Raw genomic sequence first — 24,543 nt, forward strand, 5'->3', positions numbered from 1 at the left:
TGTGTATGTGTGCAGTGTGTGTGTATGTGTGCAGTGTGTGTGTATGTGTGCAGTGTGTGTGTGTGTGTGTATATGTGTGCAGTGTGTGTGTGTATGTGTGCAGTGTGTGTGTGTGTGTATGTGTGCAGTGTGTATATGTGTGTGTGTATGTGTGCAGTGTGTGTGTATGTGTGCAGTGTTTGTGTGTATGTGTGCAGTGTGTGTGTGTCTGTGTGTGCCAAAGTGGAGACTTAGTGTTTTAAATGAACTGGAAGATGATAAGAGATCAGTTGCAGATTATTCTTGTGTGTATGTATGTGTGCAGTGTGTGTGTGCGTGTATGTGTGCAGTATGTGTGTGTGTACTGTGTGTTTGTGTGTGTGTATGTGTTTGTGTGTGTGTGTGTGTGCAGTGTGTGTGTGTGTGTATGTGTGCAGTATGTGTGAGTGTACTGTGTGTTTGTGTGTGTGTATGTGTTTGTGTGTGCTGTGTGTTTGTGTGTGTGTATGTGTGCAGTGTGTGTATGTATGTGTGCGTGTGTGTGCCATGTGTGTGTGTGCAGTGTGTGTGTGTGTATGTGTGCAGTGTGTACAGTGTGTGTGTGTATGTGTGCAGTGTGTGTGTATGTGTGTATATGTGTGCAGTGTGTGTGTGTGTGTGTATGTGTGCAGTGTGTGTGCTGTGTGTTTGTGTGTGTGTATGCGTGCAGTGTGTGTGTGTGTGTGTGTATGTGTGTGTGCTGTGTGTTTGTGTGTGTGTATGTGTGCGTGTATGTATGTGTGCGTGTGTGTGCCATGTGTGTGCCATGTGTATGTGTGCAGTGTGTGTGTATGTGTGCAGTGTGTGTGTATATGTGTGCAGTGTGTGTGTGTGTGTGTATGTGTGCAGTGTGTGTGTGTGTGTATGTGTGCAGTGTGTGTGCTGTGTGTTTGTGTGTGTGTGTGTGTGCTGTGTGTTTGTGTGTATGTGTGCAGTGTGTGTGTGTATGTGTGCAGTGTGTGTATGTATGTGTGCGTGTGTGTGCCATGTGTGTGTGTGCAGTGTGTGTGTGTGTGTATGTGTGCAGTGTGTGTGTGTACAGTGTGTGTGTGTATGTGTGCAGTGTGTGTGTATGTGTGCAGTGTGTGTGTGTGTATATATGTGTGCAGTGTGTGTGTGTGTGTGTGCAGTGTGTGTGTGTATGTGTGCAGTGTGTGTGTATGTGTGTATATGTGTGTGTGTATGTGTGCAGTGTGTGTATGTGTGCAGTGTGTGTGTGTGTGTGTGTGGGTGCAGTGGCAAGTCCAACCCTTTTCTACCATATGGTGGCAAGTCCAACCCTTTTGTACAGTATGGTGGATACTGTACAAAAGGGTTGGACTTGCCACCATACTGTACAAAAGGGTTGGACTTGCCACCACATTGTAGAAAAGGGTTGGACTTGCCACCATATTGTAGAAAAGGGTTGGACTTGCCACCATATTGTAGAAAAGGGTTGGACTTTTGTGTGCATTTGCCACCATATTTTCTGTGGTAAACTCACATTTTCCTGTTTGGTTTCTCTCTGCCGGTGCCTGCAGTAATGAGCAGAGTTCAGCGTGGAGCCTGAGAGAGTTTTCCACGTGTCTGTGTGAGAGAGTTTTCCACGTGTGTGTGTGAGAGAGAGTTTTCCATGTGTGTGTGTGAGAGAGTTTCTGCATGGAACGTGTATTTTTTGAGTAGAAAATGGGAAAGCGTATTGCTCCATACAGTGTGTGTGTGTATGTGTGTATCTGTGTGTGTGCATGTGCAGTGTGTGTGTGTGTGTGTGTGTGCAGTGTGTGTGTGTGTGCTGTGTGTTTGTGTGTGTGTATGTGTGCAGTGTGTGTGTGTGTATGTATGTGTGCGTGTGTGTGCCATGTGTGTGTGCAGTGCGTGTGTGTGCAGTGTGTGTGTGTGTACAGTGTGTGTGTGTATGTGTGCAGTGTGTGTGTATGTGTGCAGTGTGTGTGTGTATGTGTGCAGTGTGTGTGTGTGTGTATGTGTGCAGTGTGTATGTGTGTATATGTGTGTGTGTATGTGTGCAGTGTGTGTGTATCTGTGCAGTGTGTGCAGTGTGTGTGTGTATGTGTGCAGTGTGTGTGTGTGTGTGTGTGCCAAAGTGGAGACTTAGTGTTTTAAATGAACTGGAAGATGATAAGAGATCAGTTGCAGATTATTCTTGTGTGTATGTATGTGTGCAGTGTGTGTGCAGTGTGTGTATGTGTGTGTGTATGTGCACAGTATGTGTGTGTGTGCTGTGTGTTTGTGTGTGTGTATGTGTTTGTGTGTGTGTATGTGTGCAGTGTGTGTGTGTACAGTGTGTGTGTGTATGTGTGCAGTGTGTGTGTATGTGTGCAGTGTGTGTGTATATGTGTGCAGTGTGTGTGTGTGTGTATGTGTGCAGTGTGTGTGTGTGTGTATGTGTGCAGTGTGTGTGTGTGTGTGCTGTGTGTTTGTGTGTGTGTATGTGTGCAGTGTGTGTGTGTATGTGTGCAGTGTGTGTATGTATGTGTGCGTGTGTGTGTGTGTGTATGTGTGCAGTGTGTGTGTGTACAGTGTGTGTGTGTATGTGTGCAGTGTGTGTGTGTGTATATATGTGTGCAGTGTGTGTGTGTGTGTATGTGTGTATATATGTGTGCAGTGTGTGTGTATGTGTGCAGTGTGTGTGTGTGTGTGTGTGGGTGCAGTGTGTGTGTGTGTGCAGTGTGTGTGTGTGTGTGTGTGTGTGCCAAAGTGGAGACTTTGTGTTTTAAATGAACTGGAAGATGATAAGAGATCAGTTCCAGATTATTCTTGTGTGTGTGTGTGTGTCTATGTATGTGTGCAGTGTGTGTGTGTGTGTGTGTGCAGTGTGTGTGTGTGTGTGTGTGCCGTGTGTGTGTGTGTGTGCAGTGTGTGTGTGTGTGCAGTGTGTGTGTGTGTGTGTGTGTGTGCCAAAGTGGAGACTTGCTTAAGTGTTTTAAATAAACTGGAAGATGATAAGAGATCAGTTCCAGATTCTTCTTGTTTGATGAAAAATTCATCTCAATTCCACATGAACTAGATATACCGCAGAGCGGTACAAAATATGACCGCCACCCAGTCCGGCACATTTTTTCGATAAAAATAAGTCACGCTTGTCAAATTGTGTTCATTTCCTACTTTGTTCCTGCTTAGCTTCAGTAATTCAGCAAAGTCAGGGTATCTGGCTGCTGGCTAAAAACAAAAGGTGAAAGGCATATATGATTCTAACTATCTCACTGAATTGCAACATGCACACTCAATTCTCACTGGTATCTGCTAGACAACAAGTACCAAAACATGATTAGTTCATAGATTTCACATGTAAAATACATTTTATACAACCCCACCCCATCTTGCCTGTTCATAATTCTGAGAAATTGTTGAATTGTGTGCATGTGTGCGTGTACGTGTTTATGTGTGTGTGTGTGTGTGTGTGTGTGCGTGCGTGCGTGCATGTGCTTGTGGGTGTGCCTGTGTAAGTGCATGCATGCGTACATATATCTACTGTGTGTATGTGCCATACGTATGATTACTGTGAATGTATGTGTGTATGTGAATATCTGTTTATGCACATGTGTGCATATGGAATTGGTTAACATGACCCCTGGAGGCAAACATATGCAAAAATTGGTCATCCTAGGCCCTACGGTTCTCGAGATATTCACAGAAAACTGTGTCTGGCCACCTACAGGCCAGTTGGTGTACAGTAACATAAATTAATTTATTATATGGCCCCCCATGAACGGAATTCCACGAAACTTGGCGTGCATTCAGAGGGTGTCATAATGATCCTACACTTCCAATTTCGTGCAGTTTTGACCATGTTAGGTCACAGATACCTGCGATTACAACACCTCATTTTTACTTTTTCGTTTTTAACTAGGTGGCGCTATACATGAAATGAGTGGTTATGGAATAGGTTGACATGACCCCTTAAGATCAACATACAAAAAAAGGTGGTCCTCCTAAACCCTACGGTTCTCGAGATATTCACAGAAAACTGTGTCCGCCCTACCCTCCTTTCAGGGGGTCCAATCCAGCGGGGGGGCTACAGATCAAAATGAATAACAATGGTTCCATGCTATCATTGTGGGGCTACATGCCCACCAAGTTTCGTGCACCCCGTCTTTCAATGTCCCAGGAATCCTTGACGGCCATGCGAAAAAGAAAAAGAAAAAAAAATCTGACTAAACCTATATTCGCTGCGCGGCGGTCGAAATTATACACACACAACGCAGCCTTCAAATGTTTATTTCTTTATTTATTATCCTGCCAGGCGTTTAATATTTATGCTTCTGATCTGATCTGGCAGTCAGGACTCTCACCCACAGGAAATGAAGTCCCACCCCTGTGGTCCCACCTCATTATCTCCTGTTCACCCCACAGGCCCAGCTGGGACTCTCATTGTACAAAAGGGTTGGACTTGCCACCATACTGTACAAAAGGGTTGGACTTGCCACCATACTGTACAAAAGGGTTGGACTTGCCACCATATTGTAGAAAAGGGTTGGACTTGCCACCATATGGTAGAAAAGGGTTGGACTTGCCACGATATTGTAGAAAAGGGTTGGACTTTCCCCCATATTGTAGAAAAGGGTTGGACTTGCCACCATATTGTAGAAAAGGGTTGGACTTGCCACCATATTGTAGAAAAGGGTTGGACTTGCCACGATATTGTAGAAAAGGGTTGGACTTTTGTGTGCATTTGCCACCATATTTTCTGTGGTAAACTCACATTTTCCTGTTTAGTTTCTCTCTGCCGGTGCCTGCAGTAATGAGCAGACGTGCGATTTCAGGGTGCTCCTAGAAATATAGATAAAGTTACTTACCTGTTATACTAACCCTCTTAGTTATACTAACCCTCGTAGTTACACTAACCCTCGTAGTTACTAACCCTCGTAGTTACACTAACCCTCGTAGTTATAACCTTGTAGTTACACTAACCCTCGTAGTTATACTAAACCTTGTAGTTATACTAACCCTCGTAGTTATAACCCTCGTAGTTACACTAACCCTCGTAGTTATACTAATCCTCGTAGTTATCCTGAGGAATCCAGTCTGCTATACTAACCCTCGTAGTTATCATTGACGAGAAGTAAGTTCATATGATGTTTAGGTCAAGTTAATCCACACTGGTATGCAAGAGGTTTGCTAATAAAGTTAAACTTGATCTTGATTGGTGACTTGCTCTTGATTAGTGATGCCCTACCTGATTATCTCAGACTGCATATTGGCAATACTGAATATCAATGCTGGAACAATACAAAGTTTAGACCCATCTCTTCTTTGTCCTATATTCTTACCGATATACCATCCAGTATAATGCCACTACCCTACACCCGAACCAGTGCAACCTCATCACCTCCCCAATACTCATGGTTCTACCAGGATGAACCTGGAAGTCTCATGGTTCTACTAGGATGGATCTGGAACTCTGAGGGTTCTACTAGGATGATCCTGAAAGTCTCATGGTTCTACCAGGATGGATCTGGAACTCTGAGGGTTCTACTAGGATGGATCTGGAACTCTGAGGGTTCTACTAGGATCAGTGGCGTAACAAGCCAATGGTGGGCCCAGGTGCGAGAGCGCTACGCGGGCCCCATACCGACGAACTTTGGCCCAGGATGAATTAGCTCTGATACATGCAATACACATTAAGGGTGACTTCAATTGTTTATGCAAAGGGCCTGAGGCACCGAAGTAGTTTAGTAGTTACAGATTACAATTTCAAATAAAAAACACACGACTATATATCCATTACATGTAAAAACATTAAAAAATAATTTTATTAACAGCCTGCAGGCTAGGGTAATCTAATATTACTGCATTAACATCAACTCGCATGGAATTATGGGAACACTCAATGCGCCTCTTCAACCCTCTGCGGAAACTGCAAGCGTAGATTGCTTGCTTATAAACTCGCACTGCGCAGAAACAAAACTTAATGTAGCCTAACTTATTTAACCGTCCAGAAACCAAATAAAATCATTCATATGCATACAATCACCAATATGCGTGAATTAGGCCATTAGAAGAAGGCCATCTTACGAGCCTTTCGTTGTGCAAAATCGTCAACGATGTTCTCAATATTTAATGCTCTGGCTCTCGTATTTTCAATGGACAGGATAGCTAACCCACGGAGTCTCTCCTGCCCCATGCTGCTCCTTAGGTATAGGTCTTAATAAGTTTGAGTTTGGAAAAAGATCGCTTAGCTGTTGCGCAGTCACAGGCAATGTCAGAAACAACATGAGTACACACTTCCCCGAATGTGGATGTTACACTGTCATAATCTTTAGAATAAGTGTCGTGGCACACTCAGAACTTGTCACTGTCATAATCTACCACCAGCATTTTGGCAAGTTGAATAGATGACTTCTGTGAAATCTCTGCTTTAAAGCAAGACCTAAATGAGAGGAGTTGTGTTGGGAATGTCGGTGCAATGTCCCTGCTATAATGGTCTGACAAACGTCTTGCCTTTTCAAGCAGTTCATCATCACCTGCGAGTTGAAGGGTCATAGGACGTAAAGACTCAAACACATGACAAGTTTCTCGCATACTTGCAAATCTTTGGGAGAGCTGACTGATTATGATGTCCAGAGTTTATTAAATACCTGCACTTTGAAGTATCTCTCTGCATCGGTTAAGCGCTCATCTTCCGATAGATCGTCAAAGTGACGCTTCACTCTCCGTGCTCTAACATTCTAAAGTTCTAAAAAAAAAAAAAAAGGAGGCAGGGCGGGGGTAGCGACGGGCCCCGGGAGGTCACGGGCCCTGGTGCGACTGCACTTGCTGCACCTACTATAGTTACGCCACTGACTAGGATGAATCTGGAACTCTGAGGGTTCTACCAGGATGGATCTGGCTGTCAGTTCTGAGTACACACAGTATTGTGTATCAACAAACACCCACAAACACCCAATATGTATTTATATGCAGACATTTGGATATCTAGTTATATGCAGACATTTGGATGTCTATATGCAGACATTTGGATGTATTTTCTATATTTCTTCCATTTGAGAACAGCTTGTTAGCTAGTTCTTAGGCATCCACTTGTTTGTGAAGAGTAGCTGCCTGCTCTTAAGCATCCACTTGTTTGTGAATAGTAGCTGTGTGTGCGGTTAGCGCTAGTGTTCGCTAGTTCTTTATGGAAGAATATTAGACTCAAAAGTTTTGTACGTGTGTATCACATTTTGAAACTGTAGAAATGATTTGTAACTGTAAAAATGATCTGTACAAGTAATTGTCAAAATTACAAATATGCCCTACTCTTACAAATCTATTCTACAGGTACGGATCGGTTTTACAGCTACAAATCATCCTACAGTTAAAAATATTTTACCATTACAAACATATTCTACAATTACAAATCAATATTCTACGCACAAAAAGTTGTCCTACAGTTACAAATCTTTTCTGCAAGTGCACCACCTTAAGGATGAGAAGTGTCTAATACCGTATATACCCGAATGTAAGACGACCCTGAATATAAGACGACCCCCCCATTTTCCAGACTTATTTTTGGGGAAAAAGAGATTTTTGTGGAAATAAATCTGGTTTACAACAGAAAATAATTTTATTTGAAAATTCTAGTGATAATTCACTGGAAAAAACATTTTAACACCATTCATTAAATATTTGGATTACTTTGTCACAAAATAAAGTGCACTCTGTCAATGAATGAGTTCAGAAATTAATATTAATGAATGAGTGACAAAAATTCCAATAATTATGTAGGCCTATGTATGTATGTAACTGTGAAGATAGATAGAAAATAACCATCTGCTTTTAATCAAACACATCTGACATTAAAGTCTTGAAACAAACCAAACTGTGGGGTTGCAATAAGAACAGCAGTGCAAATGGGTCTTTATGCTGCACATTAAACTAGGCCTATTCCTCACAGAGATACCCTGCCTCGCTATGCTCACTCTCACGGTCATCACTATGCTCCACGAGCCCCTCCCACAGAATGTCATCTTCGCTCCCATCAAGGGCATTTGATATGCAGCATTTCTTAAATCCATGAATGATGCTCTCCTGGCTTTTGGCATCCCATGCTTGGAGGATCCAAGTACAGAGCAGATGCACAGCTGGCTTCTGAAGTTTTCCTGTAGGCGTCAGTGAGTGATCGCCTGACAGGAGCCACTCAGTGTACCTCTTGCGCAGATTATCCTTGAATGGCTTGTTGACGACTACATCCAATACCTGTAGCTGGCTTGTCATCCCCCCCGGTATGATCACTCGATCACCGTTCATTTTCCGCAACTGAGTTTTGACGGGCTCTGTCAAGTGTCCGCGGAATGCATCCAAAACAAGCATATTTCTCTTCTTATGAAGCGCACTGCGGCGCCTGCCCCACACTACCTTGAGCCAGTCCACTACCAGGTCAGTGTCCATCCAGCCCTTTTCCTGGACCCATACGATAATGCCAGCTGGCATCGTCTCCATTGGCATAGTCTTGCATTTCAAAATCACATAAGGCGGGAGTTTGGTCCCATCAGCGAGACACGCCAACATTACAGTGATTCGTTTTTTTTCATTTCCAATAGATCGCACAATAACTGATTTGTCCCCTTTCTTGGCAACAGTGACAAGATGTTGGCATGTCAAAAAACACTGGTGTTTGGTCAGCATTCCCTATCTGATCCAGGGGGTATGAGTGAGTTTTCCTCAGTTTAAGCACATATCGCTGAAAAGACAGCAACTTCTCCTCGAAGTCTGAGGGCAGGCGCTGGGCCAAGCTTGTTCTACGACGCAGTGTCAGCCCTTTGCGCCGCATCATTCGTGTACATCACCCAGTGCTGGCTTTGAATTCATTTGTTGGTATGTTTAGCTCCTTGGCTATCTCCAGAGCCCTCAGCCGAATGATTTCTCTTGTGATTGGCATCGCATCCCGACGTTTTTCTTTCACATATTCATAGATCAAGTTCTGCAAACTTGCCACTTTGAGGTCCACGGACCTTTTTGACCTCGCCACCTCCGAATGTTACATTCTGTGACTCCAAATTTTTTGGCAGCTTTACAATTATTAGATGATTCCGCCTCATTCACGACCATAATTTTAAAGTTGGCGTCGTAACTGTTTCGAACGTGTTGGTTTATTTGACCAACTTTTGAAGCGCTTTTCTCAAGATGATCTCTTGACCTCTCCATGGCGGCACTTTACTGCTTATTTAATTCATAACACTGCCACTAATTAGCCTATCGTGTTGGCGCCCTCTACTGTTTCCCCCTGCTTTCTCCCTTTTTTGATTTTGTCTATATCGCGAAAATAAGACGACCCCCCATCTTCCAGCCTATTTTTAGGACAAAAACCTCGTCTTATATTCGGGTATATACGATATTGTGTGTGTGTGCATCAAGATTTGTAACTGTAAAACTAATTTGTGATTTAACAAAAAAAAAACACGAACGATTTTAAGTATTACTCATATGTACGGAGCCCCGGATATGTCATGGGGAAAGAAAATAATAAGTTGTGGCCACGAAATAGCAATTCGTTCCCACAAAATAATAAGTTGTGGCCACAAAATAGCAATTCGTTCCCACAAAGTACTAATTTGTGGCCACGAAATATTAATTCGTTCCCACGAAATAGGTAATTTGTGGCCACGAAATAGGTAATTTGTGGCCACGAAATAGGTAATTTGTGGCCACGAAATATTAATTCGTTCCCACGAAATAGTAATTTGTGGCCACGAAATATGTATAGTCTAACGTGCACTGGACAGCTGGGTGAGCAAATCGAGCGCCAGTAGAAGCCTGTCGTGTCTTTTCTCATCATTCCCCACCAGCTCTCAATTCTCTGGTTTGCAGTAGGGTACAACCAGGACGATTGAAACGGGGGACGAATGAAACATTCCGGTTTTCTCCAATGCAACGATGATAGACAGACATCATTTGGACAAAACATAGAGCATATTAACCTCCGTTGCTCAGCCAAATGCCATCCTGTTACGTCCTGTTATCACGGAGTTACAGGCGATAAACGATTTCTGATGGTCACAAGTTTACTTCATTAGCGGTTTATTTTTTTGATTATTAAAGAGTGTTTTTCATGCTTATTCAGTAGAGCATTTAGTGCTATCCCCAATCCCAGACGTTCACATTGCATGCTTGTTTGTAATGGATGCAAAACAGCCTATAATGCTAAATGTCTATGGGGGGGACGATTGAAACACCTATTTCATTTGTCCCGACCAGGCAGTAAACCCCATTTATTCTAAGTCAATGCACACGTATCTGTGTTTATACTATATTTTATGCAGGTGAGACTTGGAAAAGCAGTTTTAGAAAGATGCAAATATATTTGGGGCTATCAGGTAGGGGGTCGAGTTTTGCCATGTTAACCTATGGAGACTGACGGCCTGTGGGTCATGAAGGGCACTTATTTGGATGTGTGGTGGCTTTAACCACATAAAAACAGAGTGAAATAACATTTTATATTATAGAAACATTATATAATTCGAAACATGCATTATTCTAGCTATATTAATGGCATAGTGCATGCTATTTCCATAACCGCGAAATACGCGAATCACCATGATGGCAATGAGTTGTTAACAGACATGAACCAAGACATATAACCCAGCAGCAATCTATCTAAAATAACACATACTTGAAGTACCATTCATGGTATGTTGTCAAACATTTAAGTTGTGGGAAGTTTACATAATTTAAGCTGTATGTTTCATTCGTCCCCCATGCTGTTTGTCCCAGCCAGGAGGGACGAATGAAACATAACGCACGTTCTACTTCTCCTTAAATAACTCTTGAACGGTTTTGTTCAGAACTGTAAATGCAACTGTATTTGACAGAGGACAGATGTAGGTTGCTAGTGACAAAATATTAACTTTCAGTGTTTTACAATGTCTTTGTAAATTACGTTTCATTAAAAAGTGGGGGGGGGGGGGATGAAGATTCACCTCCAGCTATCTGATGCATGTTTTAATGGAAATGTTCACGGCCGCCTTATAAAAAAACGCAAACGAGAGAGACACGTTCAAGTCGTACCTACGCCGGTGCAGCGACCTCCTAATAGTCTGTGGAGATGCCTCTCGCTAATAATGAATCCCTCCAATGCCAGGCTTTTCAAAATGTCTTTGTATTTCATTCCCAGCCTAAAATAGCACTCTACAATACTATCCCTGTCCATTGTGTGACAGCGACTGTTCCTGTTTGAGGAGTTGCGCTTGATTTGCTCATCCAGCTGTCCAGTGCACAGCCTATAGGCCTACCTATTTCGTGGCCACAAATTGCCTATTTCGTGGGAACGAATTAATATTTCGTGGCCACAAATTAGTACTTTGTGGGAACGAATTGCTATTTCGTGGCCACAACTTATTATTTTGTGGGAACGAATTGCTATTTCGTGGCCACAACTTATTATTTTTTTTCCCCATGACATATTCGGGGCTCCGTACATATGTCCTTCACTTACAAATATATTCCACAGGTACTAAACCTTCCACAGTTGCTTGTCTTTGAATTACAAAGCTATTCTGCCATTACGAATCTCTTCCGCTCGCACAAGTATTTTCTGCAAGTATACAGATACTTTTGAGACTGTTCTGGCACTTCCTGTTGAATAGCCAGTGGCAATGCTCAGGTTTGGCTAGCCAGTCAGGAGGTAGCGCACCCCACCCCACGTGGGTTGAAGAGGATCAACTGTCAGAAGAACGAGGATGTTATGCTCACAATGGTGCACACGGGAGACACGCTGGCAAAACGATATAGCTTACATGGGATTAATTCAACACCGATACATGGAATTTGCTTTAAGTCTTGTGATCTATCTGAAAATGACATTAATTAAAATGAGTCTACTTCCTTCTGTGAACTGTCCCATATTCTAAGCAGATTCATGAGCCACACAGTGAATGTGGGCTAATAAAAAAGATAATCAGCGGTGTATAATAGGCTATAGGCTACTTGTCATTGGCTTTCATCCGGGGCAAAGGTATGTCCATGTCGTGTATGTGTCGAAAACTAGCATATAGCTAATTATACGGTAAGTATGGATATTAGTCTATGCCACGAGTGGCCAGCTGTTGCGAGAGAAAATTAAGACCATAGGCCTATTTACTCTGGAAAACTTAAATTGTGCTGTGGATTGTCATGACAGAGAAGTCTTAGTATTTTAAGCTTAGGTCACTAGCCTATGGCGTTTACGTTTTGATAGCTAGGTTATTTTGCTAGTCTATACCAAGGTCCACATTGCATGAGGCCTGCTATTGGGAGAAAAATTTACATAATTTCGCCTGGAAAACAACACAATATGATGTGGATGGTCATTATACGCTTGAGATGCGAGAGCGGCTAAGTTAACAGATCAATGGAAAGAAGTTTGTCATCATGACAGCATCACAGATTATCTTTAGAGTTTAGACCATCATGGAGTTTACGTGCACAGCGCAAGCACAACACACCACCAGAGCCCGTCTACGGAGAGCCTCCCCACTCTCTATTAATCCCATACAAACCGAAGTTGGCTGCAGTTCACCAGAGTTCACCTAGATGGCGATCGCGGGCGAGTCCAAAATACATGGGGTCCTATGGAGCTACATGGCTACATTTATTGTTTTCACCTATTTAACAACTGAAACCCTCAGATTTTATTTTATTTTTCGCAAAATGGATATGGATTATCAATCAAAAGTGAAATAATCCGGGAGTCATGTCCTTTCGTTTTCTTACAGGTTGGGTTGTTGTTGCCCATAACACGCTAGCATTGATGCTATGCTATGCTATGATCATGCTAATGAATGACGTCATTGACACGTTTGAAAGGCTTTTTAGAACAATTAAGTGACTTTAAAAAATATAATACTCAACCAAGTGTATTGTCTTTGCCTCCCCTTTTGAATACAATATTCAAATTGCTTGAAAAAAAATGATATCCCGAGAAAAGTGGATTTTGAGGGGTACAGCTCCATAGACCTCCATTCATTATGGACTCGCCCGCGAGCGCCCCTACAGTAGATGCAGTACCACACCGGAAGCATTCCGAAAGTGAAGGTTCTCCCCTTATTAGACATTCTCTGACACCACCAACACAACCGGCCTCGTTGTTACACACTCCTGCCTCTGTGATTGGTTAGTGAACTTAGATTCCTGATTGGCTAGCCAAACCTGAGCATCGCCATTGGCTATTCAACAGGAAGTGCCAGAACAGTCTCAAGTATTCGTGTTAATTTTTTGTTAAATCACAAATCATTTTTACAGTTACAAATCCTGATACATACACTCACAATACATATGAGACGCTTCTTATCTTTTTGTACGTAGAATATTGATTTGTAATTGTAGAATATATTTGTAATGGTAAAATATTTTTAACTGTAGGATGATTTGTAGCTGTAAAACCGATCCGTACCCGTAGAATAGATGTGTAGGGCATATTTGTGATATTGACAATTACTTTTACAGATCATTTTTACAGTTACAAATAATTTCTACAGTTTCAAAACGTGATACACACATACAAAACTTTTGAGTCTAATATTCTTCCATAGTTCTTAAGCATCCACTTGTTTGTGAAGAGTAGTTGCCTGCGCAGTGCACACATGCCCTTTGGCTTTGGGTTGCCAGGTTTTGTGACGAATGGGTCAAAATTGTATAGTGTGTGTAGACTGTATTTCATATCAAATCTGGCCAATTGGGACACGTCAGACAAACATATAAAAGTACGTACTTGTAAGACATATATGTTTCATAAGTCATGGTAACGGAGTTACACTGTAACAACTTCTCTCTTGCCAGCCAATTGAAATCAAGGAAGGGGCGGGACCTACACTGTCAACAATGTTGGTAGTGGCAGAAGAAAACTCAATCAGCCAAGTCCTATCGTGACTAATATTAAACCACTGCTGCAAACTGAATGCAAATTATAAACCCTAGCGGGATGACCTATTCTATTGTAATGCCAAATGAACTCCTTTTGTCGGTCGAAGTCATATTTAGCGAGCTGAGAACTGAATGATTACTGCCATTTCAGTTAGCTAGTTAGTTAACATTAGACAACGTTCCAAACAGACGTACTGGCAGACGGTTTTGGTAACATAGCAACACTTGACCGAAGCGCTCTGAAAATGCTGTTAAGGGCGCTATCTCCACAAAAAACACAATTGGTGGACATAGGCCCTAATACCATTGAGGGAAGGGGAAAAACTGCATTTTATGGTAGTGTAGTTCTGGAGTGGGGCAAGAGAGTTATTTTTTCAGACTTTTTTAAAAGTTTATACCTTTTGAGAAATAGGGGATTAAAAATGTTAAAAAGCTCATTTCCCCCCCATAGACTTGAATGGCTTTGATGTCATAATGGCCTAAAGCCAACTGCGCTCGTTAAGCTCCCAGAGTAGTTCCCGGGCTAATCAGAACACTGGCACAGGTGTCACCTGTTAATCCAACTGTCTCAGCTTCTAATGCATACAATCTGGTGCTCCCTAAAACCAGAGCCATAGAAAAAGAGAGTTGCGACACTCTCTGAAGTCGCCGCCACGCGGTCACGTAAGCTTCAACAGTTCCAAACAGCTCTTTGCGTGTCATGTTATTTCAATGGGATAGACAGCAGCAAGTGCGTTATTGAACGTGAAACATTACAACAAACCAAAAACGAGTGTTATTACGTGTTAGCATGCTTACATTATAGTGTCAATTATATATTGCGAGTATAATTAGTTTGCAACATCAATCTAAAATATGTTCTTTGGTAGTTCTAACATTGAACGTTTGTTTCCTTGCTGGACATTAGCTGTTATTGGATTCCTACATTTGCCTGCATCACGCTACATATACTTTACTTACATTGTCAAAACGTAGGCTATGCATTTTGTATCCTTTTTGTGTGTGAACATTAGATCCAGTGTCCTTTTCAGTTCGTTTGGTGAGATGAAGATAAAGGTGCACCCCCCCCCCCCCCAAATCTGCACAACTTTGATCAATGTAAGACTAGCAATAAACGTCTATCAAATATATAAATTCAGTAGCCTAACAGCTTAAATTTTAAAAGTTTGATCAATGCATTAAATCTGTTCAGTTCTTTTAGAGAAATAGCATAAAGGTGGGCACCACACAGCCTTGGTAACATTTTAAGAGTAAGCCATAAACATGTCAAAAACACATAGGCTAAATAAGAATCAATTACAACTTAAATGTGAAAAATGTGATTCATACTGCAAGATAAGACACCCACTGTTTCAATAACACACTTGTAACTCAATAAGCAATCAACTATTTCAATAAAATACTTATAACTTATATTTCAGCCGGCTGGTGAGACTACAGCATGAAAAGGATGACTGATGTTAGGTTTTCAATAGAATTTTTATTACGTTTTCAATGTGTGTTTAAAACAAGAACAGGAACAAATGCAAAAAAGACTGGGAGGGAGGTATGGTGACACTGCAACATAAAAAGAAGGTCTGACACTCATTTAGGTTTCCAAAAAATAAAAAGATTTCAGTTTCCAAAGTTTGAACAACAATTGTGTGAACTACACAAAAGACACAATGCGAAAGGGATGGGTAGCCCTGTACTCTCTGTACACCTATAAGAGGGACATGGTAAGGAGGATGCAACATTTGGCTGGAGTCGGGAGTGTTATGGGAGGTGTGGAAGATGCTGGATCAACACAACTCCATTTGTGTAAGGGCCCCATCGTGTGGACCTCAAACATAAAAAATGATCTTATCTGACCATTCCAGTCATATATCGCACACCCTTTTTGTCCTCTGCATCCTTGGTCCTGGATAAGCAGAACAGGCACAGTGGAGAATGGAGGGAGAGAACAAAGCAGGTAACACTCAGTGTATACTTGGGACAACACATTAAGTAAGTAGCAGAAACCTAAGCAAGAGGCCACCTCCAGCAAGAGTTTTACATACCCATACACAGCTAACCATTTGCAAGGCTGGTTGGGGGTGCCACAAGTCCACACAAAAACTATAACAATAACAACATGAAGAATGATTTTGTTGGGGATTACTTTCCGAGTAATCTATGCCCTATTAACCTGACTACACTTTTCAAGACATTTGTCCTACTTACAAAGATCACTGAAAGGCAATGCCCTCTTGTCACGTCAGTCTCTTCCATGCAAACTTCGCTATGTATTTGACAAATTACTTGGCAGATAAAGCAATCAAAATTACACCAAGAACACCAACACAAAATGTACAATTACTGAAAACTAAATGAACTGAAACCGATCATCAGTTGGAGCAAAAAATCCTAGGCTACTATACAGACGCTATACCTACTGTCCCACGACCACGCTCATGCCACACTCGCCTACCGCTTGTGCCACTGTCCCGTTTGGAACAGTAACGTTAGTGGCACAGGACTGGGCTGGCAAGGGACACAAGAGCCACGCACCAGTAACAACAGCAATAACTTATAATAGTCTAGGTTTTGCTCCTAATGCTTTCCCTGAAATTCATAATTGAAATCCCCTCGTTCACGAGTCGTGGACACTAGCCTATATCATGTTCAGCCCACGGTTCAGTTCATAACGCCATAAAACTCGCCATCTAGCAAGCTAGTCTATATCAGGTTTAAAGACAATAATCACATTAATTTCCTCCATTTTTCACCTGAAGAGCGTTAATCACAAACCCATTGATAACCAGCACATCTGAATAGAGTTACCATGCTGTATGGAATGTATTTTATCAATGTAGCATTTTATATGAGAACAGCTTTCGAGTTCCCCCTCATAGCATGTCTAAAGTTAACACTATGTATGTGAATGAGCTGACTAGCTAACGTAAGCTAGTAAGCTAACGCAATCAGGTTTGAAAAATATAGCATTATAAACATAATACAAATCTGTTGACAACCAACCTATCATCTAAAGTTGCCCTACTACAATAGGCTAACCAAATGTATTTTGTCTGAAATTCATTATTGACGTAGGAACATTATCTTTAAGCTAGCCTCTCTCCACATCAAGGTTTGCAGGCTAACTTTTGGCTTTAAAATTTCGGTCAACATTTAAGCTATTATATCAGTTAAACAAGCAGCACAAAATCCTCAAAGAACAATACCAGTATCTACTAGTGCAGTTGGTATAGGAAATGCATATGACAATTAAAAAAATGTCGTACATTCGTCTACTTACCACTGACAATATCAGGCAGAAAGCAATGGAAGTCAATGGGGCTACAGCCGTGAATGTCAAAGTTTGGAACTGTTGAGCTCAGCATAAAGCGGAAGTAGCGTGGAAAAAGCGCCGCCATTGTTTCCTATGGAAGTCTATGGGAGTGTCGCAACTCTCTTTTTATATGGCTCTGCCTAAAACTACACATCCCGTAATTAACCTTGCGTCATTGATTCCTACCGATTCCTACTTTTCTAATCAAAACACAACCATATTTTTATTGCTAACATGAGTCACTCGTGGTGTTTAATGCATTTCATCACAATAACAAGTTGCACAGATAACCTTCAACTCAGAATATATCCTACATATGAACTTAGATAGCGGGAATAAGCCTAATGCAGAATTGCATCTACCGTCAGCAACAACCGACAAGTAAAAAACATTTTACTTCTATTAACACTGGATTTGGTATGTGTGCTTGCCTCAATACTAGAGCTTGATAATGTGCTCTTCTAATATGGCAGAAGAGCCTAATCTTTAGGCCATCTGATGTAGGCTACCCTAGGCCTTCCCGTGCTTATGGGATTTCTTTGACAGTTGCAAAGGGAAAAGAGTGAAGATAGTCTTCTTTGCTCCCAGTGTAATTTAATAAGTACGGTTCAACCACTCAGGTCTTAATCATATAGGCTTACACCATATCTGTTGCAATATCTGTGTGCATTCCTACATTAGGTCTATTTCTTTGATAGTTAACATCATTTGCTACCACATAACAAATACCAAATAACAATACAAAAGTTTCTTACAAACTTTCCTGCATACTTCTTAAATGTGCTGCAGTCAGATGGGTGTCCAAAAGACATAACTAGATCTTGAGCATCTATTACCAGTGTTGAATGAGCAGTTTTTGCAGTGATCACTACTGGACATTCCACATTGCTAGACAGCACTTGAGTGAGGATGACTTATTTCCACTTCACAAATAACCATCGCTATCTGCAATAGCTACAGTACAGGGACAATAATCAGTTCATAGCTGAGGATTTGTCCTAGGTCCACTTCCCTTTCAGCATCAGTAATTATGCACTGGAGAATGTTTCTTTTCGTTGCACTATAAAGGATATCTTGTCTAAATGTTTTGCAAATAATCTCCATAGCACTCTTCAGCACTCCTCAAACATGCACACTCTTCCATTGTTCTGCATGGCTGGAATTTGAATGATAGGAAAGAGCACCAGTGAGATGTTTAACTAGGCAAGCACAGTAGCCTTTACAGTAAAAAAATAGTGTAAATCCTCTGTAAAGACTGACAACTGTTCATAACATAATAGTTAGTGACAAAATACTTTCTACAGAAAAATGAGTAACCACCTACTATTCTATCAATTATTATCAAGGAATCTATTTTGTTTCTAAACGTCATACTGAATTTTAGCTATTATTTCAATTTATATTTTAATTTTAGCTTATTTTCATTTGCTACTTGAGGGTCATTGGGGTAATTCCTGTCCTGTCCTACAACATATCTGATACATAAAGAGTATATTAATGCCTTATTTTTTTCAATTACTATGATATCTGATGGCAAAACCAAAAAGTATGTGAATTATGCTAATTAGCAAGCTTAAAACTCAAAATGGAGCTTGGTAAACAAAATATTTGAATTCAGCACCCTCAAATTGTGTGAAATAGCCCCTTTACCTAGCCTAGAAATCTAGACGCACCCTAGCGGCAACAAATTACATTTGCTGCCAGGGCTTGTCTAGCAACTCTCCGTTTGTGAGCTCGAAAAATTAAACTTCTATCAGGCCAATCAAATCGTGTATAGAGCTGTTAGGCGGGCTTAACATAATGTTTGATGGCAGAGTTGCAACGGTTTGGCTTGAATTCCTACTTGAAAACAAATAAGATTATGTTGCTGTTGGCGAACAGTGTGACACGAGTTAAGCTTTTATTAAGTTGACAAAAGTTTGAACTAGCCAACTAGCTCCGCTGGTGGGAAACCATGGGACTCATAGCGCTGTCCTATTGCGTGCAGAAGAAATTTGAAAGACAACCGATTATCCCGCCCCTCGGACTGAGCACTGCGAACGGTGAGTGCCCAGACCCTACATTTTAATGTGGGTCTGGCTCGTCAGGCTCCCCTTTACCGACTTTTCCTCAAATTTGCCAACAGGATTTTTTCTGAACGTTTGTTAGCTATCTGCTCTCCCTCTAACAGGCACTGCTGCTGTCAAGCATCCTCTTGAAAAAAGTTTACGTTCTTGTTTGGTTCGTCCAACAAACGACGATGAAACGGACGTTTTCCTACCACACCCAATGTAAGTTACAATTAATTTGTGTTTTTTATTCTGATGGAGTGTGTGAAGTCTTTTTAAAAGGACTCGGCTAATCAAGTAAGCAAGAAAGCTGGCGTTAGCTTCAAACTTGTAGCTTAGCAACATAGTAAGTTCATAACTTAAGCGATAACTGAGCTAGACCTCGGGAATGTTTCTAGGTTCACGGTTGTGTGCCATGGAGGCGGTAGCTAAGCACTTCACAGTCAAATTGCCAGTCAGCCGCCTTTCGTAGCGATAGCTGGCCTGACGAGGGAAATGGCAAACAATCACTGGCTAGGGATGCCAACTTCCTCAACCCCAAATGAGGGACACTTCACTTCAAATGCGGGACCCCCCCCCCCCCCCCCCAAAAAAAAAAAAAAAAAAAAACTAATTTACAAATGGTGTACTGTCACTTTAAGAGCATTGTCTACACGGTATTCATAATATTTTGCCAGCTTCATTCAAATATAGCCTATGGTCATTCCACAAACTCTAACATTGTTTGTGCCAAATTTAGGCCTATAGCATAATGATAAGTATATTAAGTTGGTGTAAACAACCTTCATTCCTGTGGAAATAGAAGCATGTAATGATGCTAGCTAGATATTTTCTGTATGCAATTAAAAGTTAATTATGAACCTGGTAGCCACCTAGCTATCTGAGTGGAAAGTGTTTCAATTGGCATAGCCTATCATGTGCTTCATGTAAATGCTTAGTTTAAGGGAAACGGATTATTGAAGACTTCAAGACTCACCAATTCCATTACACAAAGGCAATTGACCACTCTTCATATTCTATCAGTCCAAATCACAGTGCGTGCAGCCTATGTCAAAGTGCCCTCACATTTTGTAAATGGTCAGTAGCATAGTGTGAACCGGATAATTCCGCAATCTCCTCGCGTTGTTTTTGTTGTTCTCATGATTTAATTGTAAAAGTTTTTATATTAAAAAGGTGAAATCAATTATCAACAATCACAGGCCAGCTGGAAACTTCCACCCTCTCTCCCTCTCGTTCCCAATTAAAACGAGTAGCATAACGTTCAAGTTAGATCTGCTGCATAATAGAGAGACTGAGAGGACGCAAAAAGTATCATCCTTATGTAAGATGCTGTTGCTGCATTTTGACATTGTTATCGTTTTCTAAGAAGAGTGAAAAGCAGTTTGCAGTAAAGCTTCTCTGGCTAAATTGTGGTGCCCCTTCTGTCCCTTGGTGCCGTGCGCACAGTGCGAGATGCGCGTGGTAGCGGCGGCACTGGACACTTTGTTCCAGGTGCGTTTACAGTAGCCTACTATTGACAAGTTAACAAGGCCGATGAGCTGTGATTGAAAATCGGGAGTGGTGCGGTCCCTGACGGGACAAATCAAAATCACCCAAAATACGGGATGTCCCGCACAATTCGGGACGGTTGGCAACCCTATCACTGGCTGAAACTTAGCCTTCGTTTTGAACTACGTTTGTATGAATGGTAGGCTAGGTTGTGGCGTAAAATGACTTGATTGTAGGCTTAGCTGTTAGTTTGTTGTTCAGTTGAACATATTTATCTAACATCTGTCCCCCCCCCCCCCCCTTCTATTTCTGTTCACTCTGCTACTGAAGGATCAGGCTGACTGCAACTGCTATGGATGCTATGGATGGCAGGAAAACACAGTACACGTGAATTTCTAGATGAAGTGAATAAATGCACTTGCTTAACTGATAACAAGTTGTCAATGGTTATTTATGCAAGCTTGTGTAGCCTAAACAAGACTATTTATCCTGGCTGTAGATAAAGCAGGATATGAATTTCCCAATATTTTGCCAGATTAGGCTAATAGTGGTTTACTGAGGTTTAATATCAATTGAAATACCACTGAAATCACGTTGATCTTTAGTTAGAATTTCAACGTTGCTTCAATATTAATGAAGGGTGCAAAAGTGATGTAGAATAAATGTTGCATTGCGACGTTGATTGAATGATTTTAACGTTGACAAAGTAATGTGGATTTTAACATAGATTCAATGACTAATTGTTAGCTGGGTGCAGAATAAGCAGTCATCAACACCAACTGAAAGCCCCGTTTTGCAGGTAGTCTTGCATTGCATACAATTAGGCTTTCTCTGAACTATATTTTCCAAAAGCCAGCTTTCATGCTTGTGTCACAACTTCAGAACGGCTTGACGAACATGCTTCAAATTTGGTGTGAACATTTGTATGGACTCAATGATGAAGTCAAATATCAAGGTCAAACCAACCTTGAGTGTGATATCTCAAGAATGCCTGACACACAAGGTTTTTTGGTACAAGGGTTTGTATGAACTCAAAGATTAAGTGATTCAATGTTTTTTTTTTCAGGAATCTCCCCACCAACATTAACCCAGCAGCTTTCCATCCACTATTGTAATTCCTCTGGCATTACATTTCTAGTTTTATTTTAAAACCACATCAAGGGAAATGTTTGTAACATAAAACAAGAATAGAATAAGAAAAGAGTATCTTTCACTATTACTTTCAGATAAATGAGCTCATTATCTTCAGAATGCTGTAACCTTTGATCTAGGGCACACAGAAACAAACTTTAACCTGTTTTGTAAACTTTAAGTGATTGGTAATCATTCCAGATGTGTTTTGTAGAGATGTTTAAAGTTTCATTTCTTACCCTAGTTGTCAACATGTGTAGAGATGTTTAAAGTTTAATTTTCTACCCTAGATGTTAACATGTGCGTGATCTTCCCCTAATGTACATACCGCACAACTACACACCAGCGGGCTACTGTCACACTCACACCCCTAAACTCCCAATCCAGGTCTCGCCACTAGTGTAACCTGCGTTATGTTTACTTTAACATGTGTGCATGCTGACCACTTTCTGGGAATTCCAGGACAAAATGGGGTCATTGATGTTGATAAGTGTTCTGTCTTCCATCATCTCCTCCCATCAGCGTCTCTCCTCTCTCGGCGTCTCTGGGTTAGTGAATGAGGTCAGGAGTTATTTCAGTCAGGAGACGCCGAGAGGGCAGGGACATGATGAAGACAATGAGCTGAGATGGAGGGAGGGAGGGAGAGAGAAGGAGAGATATCTAGGGAAAGAGGGAGAGAGGGATAGAGAGACAGGGAGAAAAGGAGGGAAATCTATAGGGAAAGAGGGAGCGAGAGGGATACGGAGGGCGGAGGAAGAGTGGAGAGAGGGAACATGTTTTGTTCATGTCAGCAGTAGTGGTGGTGTGGGCATGGCCATAAGTGAGCCATCTTAACTTAATATGATAAAATAATAATAAAAAATACTTTAAAGGTTTTATTATGTAAGACGTTTGTTGAAATAAATCATGAAATTACAAATACTGGCTTCACTGACAGCAATGGTAAAGCCAAGACATTCACAATTCAAACTTTCATTTGTAGCATGCAAATACTGTTTACATTTTGAGTTTCTGTATTGGCCTGTGCCACCCTCTGCCAATCACGCAGCTAGTAGCATTTTGACCTTCGGGTTGCCAGATTACTGAGGCGAACACAGCTTGTTGAAGATGTTTGCGCAAAATCCCTCTCAGATTACACACTTTCGCTAGCTCCATTCTCGCCAGTTTCAGTCCCTTTCAGAATAGGCTGCCGACCCTACTTATTCAAGTCTGAGTCCCTACATGTTGAAGCCTGAGTCGGACCATACATATTCAAGCGTGAGTCAGACCCTACATGTTCAAGAGTTGGACCCAGAACAAGAAGGGGAGACACCTGCAGACACAACTTTACAACGAATGCAGTAAGATGTTTCTGAATGCAGCAAGATATTTCTGAATGCAGCAAGATGTTAGTCAAAATAATGGGCCTTATTTTGGCGATCTGAAACGTCTGGTCAGAGACGCAAAGTGTAAAGACACACAGTCCACACACACACACACACACACACGTGTCCAGTCCACAATTGCTAACTTAATGGCATATTTTGCAAACAAACTCTGGGCGCATTGTTCAAAAGGATTGTTCTTATGTTTCTTAATGGGTGTGTTTTGGGCGTAACATCCTTTAAACCAACGAGAGTGACATCTGTCATTGCCTTTGAGGGCCAGCAGCGCAACATCAAACAGCCAGTCAGTATTTTGACAGTCAACAGCTTTACTAAAACTAGGCAATAACAAAACAGATCTAAGTTATTTACATTCACTATTGACTGACATGGGGTTACAATCGAAAACATAGCCTGAAAAAAAGGAAAACTTACCCAAATAATGTTCGAATGACTGAATAAAAATCCTTCGGATTGCTTATTTATGCTGAAAATGAGTCGTTGCCTGGGACTCGTTGTTAGGGCTACTTACACCCTGTGTGGGGTTAAAAAAGGGGAGAAATCTGAATAGCTCACAGAAGCGCATGATTTCTGACATCAACATCTAACCCACAAAAACTCAACGTACGGTTTTGTTTCGCACCTGGAGTGTTTGTAGAAGCATCAGAGACCCAAATGGAAGTACAAAAGCACAGAAAGGTGACTTTTGTGGAATATGGCCCCTTTAAAGCATTGATAAAGGCTCAGTCAGGGATTTGGCAGGAAGGTGTGTTTGTATTTATATATATAGTGCCTATAAAAAGTCTTCAGCCCCATGCTAAAGTTGACTAAAAAGAGGAATAAAAAAATAATCTTTTGGAAATGAAGCAACACCAAAGAACTTTTCCTCTGTCGCACGCACACTATTTGTTTATCCAGCAACGGCTTTGCAAATAACGATGTCCATAGACAAGGTAGAATATGTTGCATGATTTTATGAAAATATGATGTATTGCGACATCATGCAAGTCAAATTTGTAGTTTCTTATGTCTCATTCCATCGAACTACAGATCCGCTACCCGATCTGGCAAACTTACATAGTGAGGTTATAGCCGATAGAGGGCCGCGAAGCGAATGCAGAAGTGCCGTTCACCCTGTTACGAGTTGATGAACTACGGAAACAATTTTGGAAACATTATTTTAAGGTACAAAAAACTCTTTGGTGTTGCTTTAATGCCTTAATTAAAAAAATCCTTTTAATCCTTTAAGGGCACCAATTTTCTTTGTGAATAAATAATGTATTGTAAATAAATAAATGTTCTTCATTAAAATGCAGAATGCATAAGTATTCATACCCCTATGTTGAATTCCCATAGAGACAGGCAGATTTTTATT

The 24,543-nt window shown here is 41.2% G+C and overlaps 1 long non-coding RNA gene across 1 annotated transcript; it reads right to left on the bottom strand.

Annotated features, from left to right (window-relative positions):
- Positions 1 to 15,528: 15,528 nt before the first annotated feature.
- LOC143126215 (uncharacterized) lies at positions 15,529 to 17,268 on the bottom strand. The gene is made up of 3 exons (XR_012987410.1): positions 17,105 to 17,268; positions 15,870 to 15,927; positions 15,529 to 15,730 (listed from the first exon to the last, which is right to left on the bottom strand). It is a non-coding gene; the product is annotated as an uncharacterized LOC143126215 (long non-coding RNA).
- Positions 17,269 to 24,543: the final 7,275 nt, after the last annotated feature.

The sequence above is a fragment of the Alosa pseudoharengus genome, unplaced genomic scaffold (assembly GCF_046254945.1).
Source record: "Alosa pseudoharengus isolate Yale_2024_CS ecotype anadromous, Long Island Sound unplaced genomic scaffold, YU_APseudo_1.1 YU_APseudo_1.1_scf_16, whole genome shotgun sequence".
Classification (NCBI taxonomy): Eukaryota; Metazoa; Chordata; class Actinopteri; order Clupeiformes; family Clupeidae; genus Alosa; species Alosa pseudoharengus.